Source organism: Macaca fascicularis, chromosome 1 (genome assembly GCF_037993035.2).
Source record: "Macaca fascicularis isolate 582-1 chromosome 1, T2T-MFA8v1.1".
Lineage (NCBI taxonomy): Eukaryota > Metazoa > Chordata > Mammalia > Primates > Cercopithecidae > Macaca > Macaca fascicularis.
Window position 1 is genome coordinate 108,861,316 of NC_088375.1, and position 18,604 is coordinate 108,879,919.

The following is an 18,604-nucleotide window of genomic DNA, read 5'->3' on the forward strand; positions in this document are numbered from 1 at the left end:
CTATATTTTTCTCCAACATAATCACTGTCCCACAATCACATTCAGGAAAAAAAAAACAAAAAAACACACTTTGTTCAATCATGAGAATCACTATTATTAATATGGAATTATCAACTTAGGTGGTGATCAAGCCATGTCAAAGGAAGATCAGGAAACAGAAATTATTGACCACAGATCCTTCTTCCAAAGACATTAGAAGATGCTTTGCAATGGAGACTAGTTGGAGCAGAGAAGTTGTGCTGATATATCCTGACAAAGGAAAAAGAATTAAAAAGAAGTGCCCTCCTGGCCTGGAAGGAAAATATTTGTATCTTTATAATTTAAGCAAGTAGATGAAAAGGCTGAAAAAAGAATAGTAAAAATATGAATGAAGTTCTACCATTAGAAGGAATATGCTTCTGTAAGAATCATACCCAAATTTTCATTCCCATAATATCACACTAGAAGTGATATGTAGGGCAGTGGTCACATTTTGCAGATGAATCTATTACGCAAATAATCCACACCAAAGTAGCACTTAGATCTCAAGTCTCCAAATTACGTTTCGTGGTTTTATAAAAGCACTTCCAAAAAGCTGCCTTTATTGAACTTACACTTCAGTAAACCAAGATAAAGTAAAATTGTCAGAGTTACAATAATACCCAATAGGTGCAGGGACTGAATGAAAAGCAACAAACAAACTCATTTTTCTAGTTAGCCTCAAACAATATGTGTATATTTGTTTTCCACAAGCCACTTGAAGATGGTATTTCCTTCCCACCAGTGTCATGCTTTCCTGCTTGAAGTGCTTCCCCAAATGCCCCTAAAAAGCTGCAAACTCCATAAGATTCCATACCTTCAGGCCTCATTGAACTTCCACAGACATACACAGAGAGAATGCCTTTGTCCATTTCTCTGATACACTTTGCCACCTTGCCCCCAGTCTCACAACCAGCTTATGCGGCTACCTCCTGTAGCTCCTGTCTAAAGGAGCCAGGCATAACTAACAGGCTAAGAAAAAAATATATAATAAGAAAACAGTGCAGACCTAGTCTAACTATGGGAGAGGTACTGATAGAAGGACACACAGACCTTAAAATAGTTTTAGCCAGACGTTTAGACACCTAAATTCTCAAGTTTTCTGAAGAACCCATAAACAACTGAAACTTTTCTTTCATATCCCTGCCCACTCAAGGATAAAATTACCAGACACTCCTTTTTGTTCTTTGAGAGAAAATCAGTTTACACAAAAAGATGCCAACAAGATTCACTTGGAACATCAAGTTTTCTCTGTCCTCTCTCCTTCCTTTATAAAATTTGTTTTTTTACCTTTTTCCTTAACTTGGTCGACCAATTCTCTCACATATAAATCAACAATTTTTCTGCAAGATAACTACGTTTCTAAGTTTTTCTTTGGGAAAATTTTTTTTAAAATTTTGTGGGTACGGCCGGGCGCGGTGGCTCACGCCTGTAATCCCAGCACTTTGGGAGGCCGAGACGGGCGGATCACGAGGTCAGGAGATCGAGACCATCCTGGCTAGCACGGTGAAACCCCATCTCTACTAAAAAATACAAAAAAAAAAAACTAGCCGGGCGAGGTGGCGGGCGCCTGTAGTCCCAGCTACTCGGGAGGCTGAGGCAGGAGAATGGCATAAACCTGGGAGGCGGAGCTTGCAGTGAGCTGAGATCCGGCCACTGCACTCCAGCCTGGGCGACAGAGCGAGACTCCGTCTCAAAAAAAAAAAAAAAAAAAATTTTGTGGGTACATAGTAGGTATACATATATTTATGGGATACATGAGATATTTTGATATAGGCATACAATGTATGATAATCATATCAAAATAATCAGGTATCCATCACCTCAAGCATTCATCATTTGTGTTACATGCAATCCAATTATACTATTTTACTTATTTTCAAATGCACAATAAATTACTGTTGACTGCAGTTGCCCTATTGTGCTACCAAATACTAAATCTTATTCACTGTATTTAACTATATTTTTGTGCCCATTAACCATCTCCACTTACCCTCTACCCTCCATTACCCTTCCCAGCCTCTGGTAACCATCATTCTACTTTCTATCTCCATGAGTTCAATTGTTTTAATTTTTAGATCTCACAAATGAATGAGAACACGTGAAGATTATCTTTCTCTGCCTGACTTACTTTACTTAATATGATGTCCTCCAGTTCCATCCATGTTGCTGCAAATGACAGGATCTCATTCTTTTCTATAACTCCATTGTGTGTAGGTACATTTTCTTTATCCATTCATCTCTTAATGGACACTTAGGTTGCTTCCAAATTTGGCTACTGTGAATACTGCTGCAATAAACATTGGAGTGCAGATATCTCTTCAATATACTGACTTACTTTATTTTGGGTATCTACCTAGAAGTGGATTGCTGGATCATGTAGTAGCTCTATTTTTAGTTTTTTGAAAAACTTTCATGCTGTTCTCCACAGTAGCTGTAATTTACAATCCCACCAAGAGTGTACTACTGTTCCCTTTTCTCTATATCCTTGCCTTTTGTTTGTTATTTCCTGCTTTTGGATAAAAGCTATTTTAACTCAGTGAGATGATATCTCCTTATATTTTTGATTTGCATTTCTAAGATGAACAATGATAGTAAGCACCTTTTCATATACTTGTTTGCCATTTGTATGTCTTCTTTTGACAAACGCCTATTCAGATCTCTTGCCCTTACACACCCACCAACAGCATACTACTGTTCCCTTTTCTCTACATCCTTGCCTTTTGTTATTTCCTGCTTTAGGATAAAAGCTATTTTAACTCAGATGATTTCTTGTTGTATTTTTGATTTGCATTTCATTTGCATCTGATGATCAATGATGGTAAGCACCTTTTCATATACCTGTTTGTCATTTGTATGTCTTCTTTTGAGAAATGCCTGTTCAGATCTTTTGCCCATATTTTAATTGGATTATTAGATTTTTTTTCTATTGAGTTGTCTAACCTACTTACATAGTTTAGTTATTAATCCCTTATCAGATGGAGAGTTTGCAAATATTTTCTCTCATTCTGTGGTTTGTCTCTTCACTTTGTTGATTGTTTCCTTTGTGGTGCAGAAGCTTTTTAACTAGATGTGGATCCCATTTGTCCACTTTTGCTTTGGTTGCTTGTGCTTAGGGTATTACTTGAGAAATCTTTGCCCAGAAATCTTTCAAAATGTCCTAGATGGTTTCCCCAATTTTTTTTTTAGTAGTTTCATAATTGTAGGTCTTAGATTTAAGTATTTAATACATTTTTTATTTTTGCATATGGTGAGAGATGAGGGTCTAATTTTATTATTCTCCATATGGGTATCCAATTTCCTCAGCACCATTTATTGAAGACACTCTCCTTTCCCCAGTGTATGTTCTTGGCACCTTTGTTAAAAGTGAGTTCACTGTGCATATATAACTTTATTTCTGAATTCTCTCTTCTGTTCTATTGATCTATGTTGTTGCTTTTATGCCAGTAGCATACTGAGTCAGGTAATGCGACTCTTCCAGTTTTGTTCTTTCTGTTCAGGATAACTTTGTCTATTCTGGGTCTCGTGTGGTTCCACATAAATTTTAGAATTATTTTTCCTATTTCCGTGAAGAACGTCATTGATATTTTGATAGAGATTACACTGAATTTCTAGATTGCTTTGGGTGGTATGGACATTTTAACAATATTTATTCTTCCAATCTATAAATGTAAAGTATATTTCCATTTGTGTCCTCTTCCATTCTTGCACTAATGTTTTATAGTTTCATTGTAGGGATCTTTCACTTCTTTGATTAAGTTTATTTCTAGGTATTTTATTTTATTTGCAACTGTGTGTGTGTGTGTGTGTGTGTGTGTGTGTGTGTGTGTGTGTGTGTGTGACAAAGTCTCTGTCCCTAAGGCTGGAGTGCTGTGGTGCAATCTCGGCTCACTGCAACCTCCGCCTCCCGAGTTCAAGTAGTTCTCTTACCTCAGCCTCCAAAGTAGCTGGGAATACAGGCACATGCCACTACACCCAGCTAATTTTTGTATTTTTAGTAGAGATGGGGTTTTGTCATTTTGGCCAGGCTAGTCTTGAACTCCTGACCTCAGGTGATCTGCCCAACTCAGCCTCCCAAAGTGCTGGGATTACAGGAATGAGCCACCATGCCTGGCCTTATTTGCAACTATTATAAATAAAATTACTTTTTTATTATACTTTAAGTTCCGAGGTACATGTGCAGAACGTGGGGGTTTGTTATATAGGTATAAATGTGCCATGGTGGTTTGCTGCACCCATTAACCTGTCATCTATGTTTTAAGCCTCGCATGCATTAGGTATTTCTCCTAATGCTCTCTCTCCTTGCCCCCCCCCCGCCCCCACTCCCTGACAGGTCCCAGTGTGTGATGTTCCCCTCCCTGTGTTCATGTGTTCTCATTGTTCAACTCCCACTTATGAGTGAGAAAATGTGGTGTTTGGTTTTCTGTGTTAGTTTGCTGAAAATGATGGTTTCCAACTCCATCCATGTCCCTACAAAGGACATAAACTCATTCTTTTTTATGGCTGCATAGTATTCCATGGTATATATGTGCCACATTTTCTTTTTCCAGTCTATCATTGATGGGCATTTGGGTGGGTCCCAAGTCTTTGCTATTGTAAATAGTGCTGCAATAAACATACATGTGCATGTGTCTTTATAGTAGAATAATTTATAATCTTTTGGGTGTATACCCAGTAACGGGATTGCTGGATCAAATGACATTTGGGCCTGTCGGGGGATGGTGGGGTAGGGAGGGATAGCATTAGGAGAAATACCTAATGCATGCAGGGCTTAAAACATAGATGACAGGTTGATGGGTGCAGCAAAACACCATGGCACATGTATACCTATGTAACAAACCCCCACATTCTGCACATGTACCCCAAAACTTAAAGTATAATAAAAAATATCTCCAGTTCTAGATCCTTGAGGAATCGCCACACTGTCTTTCACAATTAATTACACTGAATTAATTGTAATTAATTGTGAATTAATTTACACTCCCACCAAGAGTGTAAAAGTGTTCCTATTTCTCCACATCCTCTCCAGCATCTGTTGTTTCCTGACTTTTCAATGATCGCCATTCTAACTGGCATGAGATGGTATCTCATTGTGGTTTTGATTTGCATTTCTCTAATGACCAGTGATAATGAGCTTTTTTTCATGTTTGTTGGCTGCATAAATGTCTTCTTTTGAGAAGTGTCTGTTCATATCCTTTGCCCACTTTTTGATGAGGTTGTTCATTTTTTTCCTGTAAATTTCTTTAAGTTTCTTGTAGATTCTGGATATTAGACCTTTGTCAGATGGGTAGGTTGCAAAATTTTTCTCTGATTCTGTAAGTTGCCTGTTCACTCTGACGATAGTTTCTTTTGCTGTGAAGAAGTGCCTTAGTTTAATTAGATCTTATTTGTCAATTTCGGCTTTTGTTGCAATTGCTTTTGGTGTTTTTGTCATGAAGTCTTTGCCCATGCCTATGTCCTGAATAGTATTGCCTAGGTTTTCTTCTAGGGTTTTTTCGGTTTTAGGTCTAACATTTAAGTCTTTAATCCTCCTTGAGCTAATTTTTGTATACAGTGTAAGGAAGGGGTCCAGTTTCAGTTTTCTGCATATGGCTAGCCAGTTTTCCCAACACCACTTATTAAACAGGGAGTCCTTTTGCCATTACTTGTTTTTGTCAGGTTTGTTGAAGATCAGATGGTTGCAGGTGTGTGGTGTTATTTCTGAGGCCTCTGTTCTGTTCTATTGGTCTGTAGATCTGTTTTGGTACCAGTACCATGCTGTTTTGGTTACTGTAGCATTGTAGTATAGTTTGAAGTCAGGTAGTGTGATGCTTCCAGCTTTCTTCTTTTTGCTTAGGATTGTCTTGGCTATATGGTCTCTTTTTGGTTCCATATGAAATTTAAAGTCGTTTTTTCTAATTCTGTGAAGAAAGTCAATGGTAGCTTGATAGGGATGGCATTAAATCTATAAATTACTTTGGGCAATATGGCCATTTTCACAAAATTGATTCTTCCTATCCAAGAGCATGGAATGTTTTTCCATTTGTTTGTGTCCTCTCTTATTTCCTTGAGCAGTGGTTTGTAGTTCTCCTTGAAGAGGTCCTTAACATCCTTTGTAAGTTGGATTCCAACGTATTTTATTCCCTTTGTAGCAATTGTGAATTGCAGTTCACTCGTGACTTGACTTTCTGTTTGTCTGCAATGGGTGTGTAGGAATCCTTGTGATTTTCTGCACATTGATTTTGTAACCTGAGACTTTGCTGAAGTTGCTTATCAGCTTATGGAGTCTTTTGGGCTGAAACGATGGGGTTTTCTAAATATACAATCATGTCATCAGAAAACAGAGACAATTTGACTTCCTCTCTTTCTATTTGCATACCCTTTATTTCTTACTCTTGCCCGATTTCTCTGGCCAGAACTTCCAATACTATGTTGAATAGGAATGGTGAGAGAGGGCATCCTTGTCTTGTGTGGGTTTTCAAAGGGAATGCTTCCAGCTTTTGTCCATTCAGTATGATATTGGTTACAGGCTTGTCATAAATAGCTCTTTTTTTTTGAGACATGTTCCATCAATACCTAGTTTATTGAGTGTTTTATAACATGAGGGGGTGTTGAATTTTATCCAAGGCCTTTTCTACATCTATTGAGATAATCGTGTGGTTTTCTTCATTGGTTTTGTTTATGTGACAGATTACGTTTATTGATCTGTGTATGTTGAACCAGCCTTGTATCCCAGGGATGAAGTGGACATGATTGTGGTAGATAAGCTTTTTGATGTGCTGCTGGATTCAATTTACCAGTATTTTATTGAGGGTTTTTGCAACAATATTCATCAGGGATATTGCTGAAATTTTCTTTTCTTTTTTTTGTCTTGCTTCTTTATCCAACTTGCCATCCTGTGCTTTTTAATTGGAACATTTAGCCATTTACACTGAAGGTTAATACTGATATGTGCGGATTTGATCCTATTATCATATTAGCTGGTTATTACACAGACTTGATTGTGCGGTTGCTTCATAGTGTCAGTGGTCTATGTAGTTAAGCATATTTTTGTGGTAGCCAGTAATGGTCTTTCCTTTCCATATTTAGCACTCCCTTAAGGACCTCTTTTAAGACAGATCTGGTGGTTACAAATTTCTATGGTATTTGCTTGCCTGAAAGGGATCTTATTTCTCCTACACTTCTAAGGCTTACTTTGGCTGGATATTAAAATCTTGATTGGAATTTGCTTTCTTTAATAATGCTGAAAATGGGTCATCAATATATTCTGATGTAGAGTTTCTGCTGAAACATACACCTTAGGCTGATGGGGTTCCCTTTGTGGGTTGCCTGCCCATTCTCTTAGCTGCCTTTGACACTTTTTCTTTCATTTGTATCTAGGAGAATCTAATGACTGTTTATTTTGAGGATGATCATCTTGTGTAGTATCTCACAGAGGTTCTCTGCATTTCCCAAATTTGAATGTCAGTTTCTCTAGAGAGGTTGGATAAATTCTTGTCAATGACATCCTCAATATGTTTTCCAAGTTGCTTGCTTTCTCTCCCTCTCTTTCAGGCTTGCCAATGAATCATACACTTGGTCTCTTTACATCATTCCATATTTCTCAGATGTTTGGTTCATTTGTCTTTATTCTTTTTTCTTTACTTTTGTCTGACTCAATTATTTTGGAGAACCAGTATTTCACCTCTGAAATTCTTTCCTCAGCTTGGTTGATTCTGCTGATAATACTTGTGACTGCATTATAATTTTTTTTCCATAAGTTATTGGGGTATAGGTGGTATTTGGTTACACGAGTAAGTCTTTAGTGGTGATTTGTGAGATTTTGGTGCACCCAAAGCAGTAAACACTGCACCATATTTGTAGTCTTTTATCCCTTGCCCCCCTCACATTCTTCCCTGCAAGTCCCCAAAATCCGTTGTATCATTCTTATGTCTTTGCATCCTCATAGCTTAGCTCCCAAATATCAGTGAGAACATACAATGTTTGGTTTTCCATTCCTGCATTGTTTCACTTACAGTAATAGTCTCAGTCTCAACCAGGTCACTGCAAATGCTGTTAATTCATTCGTTTTTGTGGCTGAGTAGTATTCCATCATATATATACCTACCACAGTTTCTTTATCCACTCATTTGGGCATTTGGATTGGCTCCACGATTTTACAATTGCGAATTGTGCTGCTACAAATACGCATGTGCAAGTGTCTTTTTCAAATGACTTCTTTTCCTCTGGGTAGATACCCAGTGGTGGGATTGCTGGATCAAATAGTAGTTCTACTTTTAGTTCTTTAAGGTATCTCCACACTCTTTTTCATAGTGGCTGCTCTAGTTTACATTCCCACCAGCAGTGTAGAAGTGTTCCCTGTTCACCACGTCTATTATTCACGCCAACATCTACTGTTTGTTTTTTTTAATTTTTTGATTACGGCCATTCTTGCAGGAGTAAGGTGGTATCACATTGTGGTTTTGATTTGCATTTCCCTGATCATTAGTGATGTTGAGTTTTTTTAAATATGTTTATTGGCAATTCGTATATCTTCTTTTGATAATTTTCCATTCATGTCCTTAGTCCACTTTTTGATGAGATTTTTTTTCTTACTGATTTATTTGAGTTCATTGCAGATTCTGGATATTAGTCCTTTGTCAGATGTATAGATTGTGAAGATTTTCTCCCACACTGTGGATTGTCTTTTTACTCTGCTGACGTTCCTTTTATCATGCAAAAGTTCTTTAGTTTAATTAGGTACCAACTATTTATCTTTGTTTTTATTGCATTTATTTTTGGGTTCTTGGTCATGAAATCCTTGTCTAAGACAATGTCTAGTAGGGTTTTTCCAATGTTATCTTCTAGAATGTTTATAGTTTCAGGTCTTAGGTTTAAGTCTTTAATCCATCTTGAGTTGAGTTTTGTATAAAGTGAGAGATGAGGATCCAGTTTCATTCTCCTATATATGGCTAGCCAATTATGCCAGCACCATTCATTGAAAAGGATGTCCTTTTCCCACTTTATGTTTTTATTTGTTTTGTCGAAGATCAGTTGGCTGTAAGTATTTGGGTTTATTTCTGGGTTCTCTATTCTGTTCCATTGGTCTATATACCTATTTTTATACCAGTACCATGCTATTTCAGTGACCATGGCCTTACAGTATAGTTTGAAATCAGATAGTGTGATGCCTCCAGATTGGTTCTTTTTGCTTAGTCTTGCTTTAGCTATGTGGGCTCTTTTTTGGTTCCATATGAATTTTAGATTTGTTTTTCCTAATTATATGAAGAATGATGGTGATATTTGATGGGGATTGCATTGAATTTGTAGACTGCTTTTGGCAGTATGGTCATTTTCACAATATTGATTCTACCCATCCATGAGCATGGGATGTGTTTCCATTTGTTTGTGTCATCTATGATTTCCTTTAGCGGTGTTTTGTAGTTTTCCTTGTAGAGCTCTTTTGACTCCTTGGTTGGGTATATTCCTAAGTATTATATTTTTCTGAAGCTATTGTAAAATGAGTTGAGTTCATGATTTTGTTCTCCACCTGGCCACGGTTGGTGTATAGAAGAGCTACTGATTTGCATACATTATTCTTGTATCTGGAAACTTTGCTGAATTATTTTATCAGTTCTAGGAGTATTCTGGAGGAGTCTTTAGGGTTTTCAAGGTAAATGATCATATCATCAGCAAACAGTGACAGTTTGTCTTCTTCTTTGTTGATTTGGATGCCCTTTATTTCTTTCTTTTGTCTGATTGCTCTGGCTAGGACTTCCAGTACTATGTTGAAGAGGAGTGGTGAGAGTGGGCATACTTGTCTTGTTCCAGTTCTCAGCAGGAATGCTTTCAACTTTTCCCCATTCAGTATTATGTTGGCTGTGGGTCTGTCATAGATGGTTTTTACTACATTAAGGTATATCCCTTGTATGTCTATTGTGCTGGGAGCTTTAATCATAAAACGATGTTGGATTTTGTTGAATGTTTTTTCTCCATCTATTGAGATGATCATGTGATTTTTTTTTAATCTGTTTATGTGGTGTATCACATTTATTGACTTGTGTAGGCTAAACCACCCCTGAATCCCTGGTATGAAACCCACTTATCATGGTGGATTACCTTTTCTATATGTTGTTGGATTCAGTTAACCAGTATTTTGTTAAGGATTTTACCATCTATGTTCATCAAGGATATCAGTCTATAGTTTTTTGTTTTTTGTTTTTTTTTTGGTTGTGTCCTTTCCTGTTATTGGCATTAGGGTGATGCTGGCTTCTTAGAATGATTTAGGGAGGGTTCCTTCTTTCTTGTCTATTTCTTTAAGCTATCTATTTCTCTATCTTGTGGAATAGTGTCAAAAGGATTGGTAGCAATTATTCTTTGAATGTCAGGTAGAATTCTGCTGTGAATCCATCCGGTCCTGGACTTTTTTTTGTTGGTAATTTTTAAATTACCATTTCAATCTCACTGCTTGTTATTGGTCTGCTCAGGTATCTAATTATTCCAGATTCAAGTTAGGAGGGTTGTGTTTTTCCAGGAATTTACCCATCTCTTCTAGGTTTTCTAGTTTATGTGCATAAAGATGTTCATAATAGCCTTGAATGATCTTTTGTATTTCAGTGGTGTCAGTTGTAATATCTCCTGTTTTGTTTGTTAGTGATGTTATTTGGATTTTCTCTCTTCTTTTCTTGGTTAATCTTGCTAATGGTCTATCAATTTTATTTATCTTTCAAAGAGACAGCTTTTTGTTTCATTTACCTTTTGCATTTTTTTTTTTTTTTTTTGTTCGTTTGTGTCAATTTCATTTAGTTCTACTTTGATCTTTGTTATTTCCTTTCTTCTTCTGGGTTTGGGTTTGGTTTGTTCTTGTTTCTCTAGTTCTTTGAGGTGTAAACTTAGGTTGTCTGTGCTCTTTCAGACTTTTTGATGTAGGCATTTAGGGCTGTGAACTTTCCTCTTAGGACCACCTTTGCTGTGTCCCAGAGGTTTTGATAGGTTGTGTCATTATTGTCATTCAGTTTGAAAAATTTTTTAATTTCCATTTCAATTTTGTTTTTGACCCATTGCTCATTCAGAAGCAGGTTATTTAATTTCCATGTATTTGCATAGTTTTGAAGGTTCCTTTTGGAGATGACTTTCAGTTTTATTCCACTGTGGTCTGAGAGCATACTTGATATAATTTCAATTTTTTTAAATTTATTGAGGCTCATGTTATGGCCTGTCATATGGTCTATCTTGGAGAAAGTTCCATGCACTGTTGAATAGAAGGTGTATTCTGTGGTTGTTGGATGAAATGTTCTGTATGTATCTGTTAATTCCATTTTTTCCAAGGTATAGTTGAAATCCAATGTTTCTTTGTTGACTTTCTGTTTTAATGACCTCTGTAGTGCTGTCAGTGGAATATTGAAATCCCTCACTATTATTGTGTTACTGTCTCTCAGTTCTTAGGCCCATTAGTAATAGTTTTACAAATTTGGGAGCTCCAGTGTTAGGTGTATATATGTTTAGTACTGTGATATTTTCCTGTTGGACAAGGCCTTTTGCCATATACTGTCCCTCTTTGTGTCTTTTAACTGCTGTTGCTTTAAAGTTTGTTTTGTCTGATATAAGAATAGAGACCCTTGCTCTCTTTTGGTCTCCATTTGCATGAAATGCCTTTTTCTACCCCTTTACTTTAGGTTCATGTGAGTCCTTATGTGTTAGCTGTGTCTCCTGAAGGCTGCAGATAGTTGGTTGGTGAGTTCTTATCCATTCTGCAGTTCTGTATCTTTTAAGTGGAGCATTTAGGCCATTTACATTCTACGTTATTATTGAAATGTGAGGTACCATTGCATTCATAAAGCTCTTTGTTGCCTGTGTACTTTGGGGTTTTTTTGTTTGCTTTTTTGCTTTTCCTTTCTATCTTGTATATTTGTTTTACAGGTCCTGTGTGATTTATGGTTTAAAGAGGTTCTATTTTGATGGGTTTCCAGGATTCATTTCAAGATTTAGAGCTCCTTTCAGCAGTTCTTGTGGTGGTGGCTTGGCAATGGCGAATTCTCTGAAAACGACTGTATCTTCCCTTCATATATGATGTTTAGTTTCACTGGATACACAATTCTTGACTGATAATTGTTTTGTTTGAGGAGGTTGAAGATAGGGCTCCAATCCCTTCTAGCTTGTAGGGTTTCTTCTGAGAAATCTGCTATTAATCTGATAGGTTTTCTTTATAGGTTACCTGGTGCTTTTGTCTTACAGATCCTGATTCTTCCATTTGTCTTAACTTTGGATAATCTGACGACAATCTGTCTAGGTGAAGATCTTTTTGTAATGAATTTCCCAGGTGTTCTTTGTGCTTCTTGTATTTGGATGTCTACCTCTGTAGCTAGGCCAGGGAATTTTTCCTCGATTAGTCCCCCAAATATGTTTTCCAAGCTTTTAGAATTCTCTTCTTCCTCAGGAACACCAATTATTCTTAGGTTTGGTCATTTAACATAATCCCAGACTTCTTGGAGGTTTTGTTCATACTTTCTTATTCTTTTTTCTTTGTCTTTGTTGGACTGGGTTAATTTGAAGATCTTGTCTTCAAGCTCTGAATTTCTTTCTTCTATTTGTTAAATTCTATTGCTGAGACTTCCCAAAGTATTTCACATTTTTAAAAGTTTGTCCAATGTTTCCTGGATATTGGATTTTTATTTAAGCTATCTAATTAAATGAGCATTTCTCCTTTCACTTCTTGTATCATTTTTTGAATTTCCTTGCATTGCACTTCACCTTTCTCTGGTCCCTCCCTGATTAGCTTAATAACTAATCTCCTGAATTCTTTTTCAGGTAAATCAGGAATTTCTTCTTAGTTTAGATCTATTACTGGTGAACTACTGTGATTTTGGGTGAGCGGGGTGTTGAAGAGACTTGTTTTGTTATACTACCAGAATTGGTTTTCTGGTTCCTTCTCATCTGGGTAGGCTCTGTCAGAGGAAAGGTCTAAGGCTAAAGGCTGTTGTTCAGACTATTTTGTCCCATGGGGTGTTCCCTCAATATACTACTCTCCACCTTTTCCTATGGATATGGCTTCCTGTGAGCCAAACTGCAGTGATATTGTCTCTCTTCTGGGTCTAGCCACCCAGTGAGTCTACCCAGCTCCTGGCTGCTATTGGTGGTTGTCTGCACAGAGTCCTGTGATGTGAAGTGTCTACGGGTCTCTCAGCATGGTTACCAGCAACTGTTCCTTTGGAGGTGGCGGAGAGTGCAATGGACTCTGTGGCGGTCCTTAGCATTGGTGTTTTAATGCTCTATTTTTGTGCTGGTTGGCCTCCTTCCAGGAGGTGGTGCTTTCCAGAAAGCATCAGCTGCAGTAGCGTGAAAAGGAATGGGCGGTGGGCAGGGCCCTAGAACTCCCAAGATTATATACCTTTTGTCTTCTGCTACCAGGGTGGATAGGGAAGAACCATCAGGTTGGGGGCAGGGCTAGGCATGCCTGAGCTCAGAATCTCCTTGGGTGGGCCTTGCTGTGGCTCCTGTCAAGGGTTGGGGTGAGATTCCCAGGTCACTAGAGTTGTGTACCTAGGAGGATTATGGCTGCCTCTGCTGAGTCATGCAGGTTGTCAGCGAAGTTGGGGAAGGCCGGCAGTCACAAGCCTCACCCAGCTCCCACACAATCTAAAAGGCTGGTCTCACTCCCACTGTGCCCTCCCCAACAGCCCCGAGTCTGTTTCCAGGTGGAGGGCAAGAGGGGCTTGAAAACTTGCCCAAGGCTATCTGCTTCACAGGTGCAAAAGAAAGGGGCTTTAATTCTTCCCCAACTGGTGAAGTCTGCATGACAGATTTGTGCCCTTACCTGAATTCTGGCCAGAATTCTTGACGCGTTCAAATTGTTACAAAGTTTGGCTAGCGAATTCCGTCTCCCTGTGGAGTTTTACCCCCTGCTCCTCTGGCCACCCTCCCAATGGATCCTGGTGATGCCAAGCAGAAATGGGTTGCTTGGGGACCCAGTGAGCTCCCAGGGCCTTCCTAATGCTTCCTCTACCCCTGTATTTTGCTCAGCTCTCTTAACTTGACTCAGCTTCAGGTAAAGTCAGAAACTTCTCCCACAAACAGATTTTCAGTTTCTCTAGTTGGGGTGTGGGTTTGGGAGAGGAGGGTCTCCTTTTCCCACTTCCACAGTTGGGGCACTCACAATATTTGGGGTATCTTCCAGGTTCCTCAGGAACAGTCCACTTCCTTCAGAGGGTCTGTGGGTCCTCTCAGGATTGGTGGTTTGTTATTTCAGTCGATCTGGAGCTAAAATTCACAGTGCAAGCCTCCAGGTGCTGCTCTGTCTGGAGCTACAATCTAGTCCTGCCTCCCATCCACCATGATCCTCCACACTCCTGTATTATGATATTCTTTTTTTTTTTTTTTTTTTTTTTTTTTTTGAGACGGAGTCTCGCTCTGTCGCCCAGGCTGGAGTGCAGTGGCCGGATCTCAGCTCACTGCAAGCTCCGCCTCCCAGGTTTACGCCATTCTCCCGCCTCAGCCTCCCGAGTAGCTGGGACTACAGGCGCCCGCCACCTCGCCCGGCTAGCTTTTTTTTTGTATTTTTTAAGTAGAGACGGGGTTTCACCGTGTTAGCCAGGATGGTCTCGATCTCCTGACCTCATGATCCGCCCGTCTCGGCCTCCCAAAGTGCTAGGATTACAGGCTTGAGCCACCGCGCCCGGCTATGATATTCTTAAAGTGAGTTTTCCAGCTCCACCAGATCAGTTTGATTCTTTTTTAAAATGGCCAGTTTGTCTTTTATATGCTGTATTATTTTATTGCATTCCTTAGATTCCTTAGATTGTGTTTCCATTTTTTCCTGAATATTGATGATCTTCATTCCTATGAATATTCTGAATTGTATTTCTGTCACTTCAGTCATTTCAGCCTGGGCTAAGAACAATTGCTGGGGAACTAGTGCAGTCATCTGGAGGTAGAAAGACACTCTGACTTTCTGAGTTGCCAGAGTTATTGCACTGTTTCTTTCTCATCTGTGTGTGCTGATGTTCCTTCAATCTTTGAAGCTGTCCTTCAGATTTTTTGGGGGGAGGTATCGTCTTTGATACCCCTGTGGGTTTAATTGTGGTATAACATGAGTTCAATTGACTGGGTTCATTTCTGGAAAATTTTAGAAAGCTGAGGCTCAGCTCAGCACTCCTAGTCTATGTGCTGTCACTCTGGTGTGGTGGTGCCAGGCCCCCAACTTTGTAAAATTCAGTAATGAAGCCATCTCGGCCTGGGCTTTTCATTGCTGGAAGGCTTTTTATTACAGCTTCAATCTTATTACTTGTTATTTATTCATTCAGGTTTTTTATTTATTCATGGGTCAATTTTGACAGGTTGTATACATCTAGGAATTTATCCATTTCTCATACCTTTTCTGATTTATTGGCACATAGTTGTTCATAGTAGTCTTTCATGTTCCTTGAATTTCCACAGTATCAGTTGCAATATCTTCTTTTCCATCTCTGATTTTATTTATTTAGGTCATCTTTCTTTTTTCTTATTTATTCTAGCTATGTCAACTTTGTCGATCTTTTCAAAAAAATCCACTTTTCATTGTGTCGATCTTTCATACTTTTTTTTTTTTTGCATCAACTGCATTCATTTTTGCTCTAATCTTTATTATCTCTTTTCTTGCTGCTACCATAGCTAGCACCTATGAGCCTGGACACTGGCCCACTTAGCCCACTGCAGTTAATGCTAACACCAGCATGGATTACTTGGGTTCTAGAGGGCTATCCCACCAATGCTACTGCTATTACCCATGCTATGCTTGCTGCTTAGGGGCTAGAGAACCTGCCTATCCCCCAGGCCACTGTTGCCATTTCCAGAACCCAAGAAAGCCACTTGGAGGCCCAGGAATCAGCCTAATCTAATCCACTAACTGATGCCAGCATAGGTCATTCTGAGGCCCAAAGATAGGCAGATTCATCCCAATAATGAGCTCCAAACACTGGCTTCACTAGTATCCCAGTCTCCAGCAAAACTACATCACAGCCTCCAGTAACAACCACACTCTAAGCTACTGAGGATATCACAGATACCACTGATTCTGTTTACAGCCAAATAAATTAGAAAGAGACTACACTACTACATGCACCCAGAATGAAAACCAAAGTGCCCTACATAGCCAACACCACAGATATATCTTCCGGAAAACATCTTCCCCTACAAAAGCAAATTTAAAAATTAAAAGAAGTGACTGTTATACCAAACGTACAGGTATCAATGTAAGGACACAGGAAACATGACACCTCAAAAGGATCACAATAATTCTCCAGCAGCAGATCTCAATTTAAAAAGAAATTCATAAAATCTCAGAAGAATAATTCAAAATATCAATACTAAAGAAGCTCAATGAGATACAAGAGAATACAGAAAAATAATACAAGGAAATAAGAAAAAATAACTCAGGATATGAATGGGAAATTTCCCAAAGAGATAGGTAACATGAAAAGAACCAAATACAAATTCTGGAACAGAAGAATTCATTGACTGAAGTATAAAATGCATTCAAGTGCTTTAACAATAAACTATATAAAGCAGAATAATCTCAGAATCTGAAGATGATCTTTTGAAATAAGTAGGTCAGATAAAAATGAAGAAAAAAGAATAAGAAAGAATGAGCAGGGCCGGGCGTGGTGGCTCATACCTGTAATCCCAGCACTTTGGGAGGCTGAGGTGGGCGGATCACAAGGTCAGGAATTTGAGACCAGCCTGATCAATATGGTGAAACCCCATCTCTACTAAAAATACAAAAACTAGCCAGGCACAGTGGTGGGTGCCTGTAGTCCCAGCTACTTGGGAGGCTGAGACAGAAGAATCACTTGAACACAGGAGGTAGAGGTTTCAATGAGCTGAGATCATGCCACTCCACTCCAGCCTGGGTGACACAGTGAGACTCCATCTCAAAAAAAAAAAAAAAAAAAAACCACCAAATCTGTAAATTTCAGGTTTCCTAAAAGGCAAAATGAAAACAAAAGGGTTGGAAAATCTACCTAATGCAATAATAGCTGAAAACTTCCCAAGTCTAACAAGAGATTTAGACAGCCAGATACAGGATTTGCAATGATCCCGAAATAGATACATTTTTTTTTATACTTTAAGTTCTAGGGTACAAGTGCACAACATGCAGGTTTGTTACATATGTATACATGTGCCATGTTGGTGTGCTGCACCCATTAACTCATCATTTACATTAAGTATATCTCCTAATGCTAACCCTCCCCCCACCACCAAAATAGGACCCGGTGTGTGATGTTCCCCTTCCTGTGTCAAAGTGATCTCATTGTTCAATTCCCACCTACGAGTGAGAACATGCGGTATTTGGTTTTCTATTCTTGTGATAGTTTGCTGAGAATGATGGTTTCTAGCTGTGTCCATGTCCCTACAAAGGACACGAACTCATACTTCTTTATGGCTGCATAGTATTCTGTGGTGTATATGTGCCACATTTTCTTAATCAAATCTGTCATTGATAGATATTTGGGTTGATTCCAAGTCTTTGCTATTGTGAATAGTGCCATAATAAACATGCGTGTGCATGTGTCTTTATAGGAGCATGACTTATAATCCTTTCGGTATATCTCCAGTAATGGGAAGGCTGGGTCAAATGGTATTTCTAGTTCTGGATCTTTGAGGAATCACCACACTGTTTTCTGCAATCGTTGAACTAGTTTACAGTCCCACCAACAGTGTAAAAGTGTTCCTATTTCTCCACGTCCTCTCCAGCACCTGTTGTTTCCTGATTTTTTTAATGATTGCCATTCTAACTGGTGTGAGATGGTATCTCATTGTGGTTTTGATTTGCATTTCTCTGATGGCGAGTGATGATGAGCATTTTTTCATCTGCTGTTGGCTGTATGAATGTCTTCTTTTGAGAAGTGTCTGTTCACATCCTTTGCCCACTTTTTGATGGGGTTGTTTGGTTTTTTTTCTTGTAAATTTGATTGAGTTCTTTATAGGTTCTGGATACTAGCCCTTTGTCAGATGAGTAGACTGCAAAAATTTTCTCCCATTCTGTAGGTTGCCTGTTCACTCTGATGGTAGTTTCTTTTGCTGTGCAGAAGCTCTTTAGTTTAATTAGATCCCATTTGTCAATTTTGGCTTTGTTACTATTGCTTTTGGTGTTTTAGATATGAAGTCCTTGCCCATGCCTATGTCCTTAATGGTATTCCCTAGGTTTTCTTCTAGGGTTTTCATGGTTTTAGGTCTAACATTCTAATCCATCTTGAATTAATTTTCATATAAGGAGTAAGGAAAGGATCCAGTTTCAGCTACCTACTTATGGCTAGCCAATTTTCACAGCACCATTTATTAAATAGGGAATCCTTTCCCCATTTCTTGTTTTTGTCAGATTTCTCAAAGATCAGATGGCTGTAGATGTGTGGTATTATTTCTGAGGGCTCTGTTCTGTTCCATTGGTTTATATCTCTGTTTTGGTACCAGTACCATGCTGTTTTGGTTACTGTAGCCTTATAGTATAGTTTGAAATCAGGTAGTGTGATGCCTCCAGCTTTGTTCTTTTGGCATAGGATTGACTTGGCAATGTGGGGTCTTTTTTTGTTCCATATGAACTTTAAAGCAGTTTTTTCCAATTCTATGAAGAAAGTCATTGGTAGCTTAATAGGGA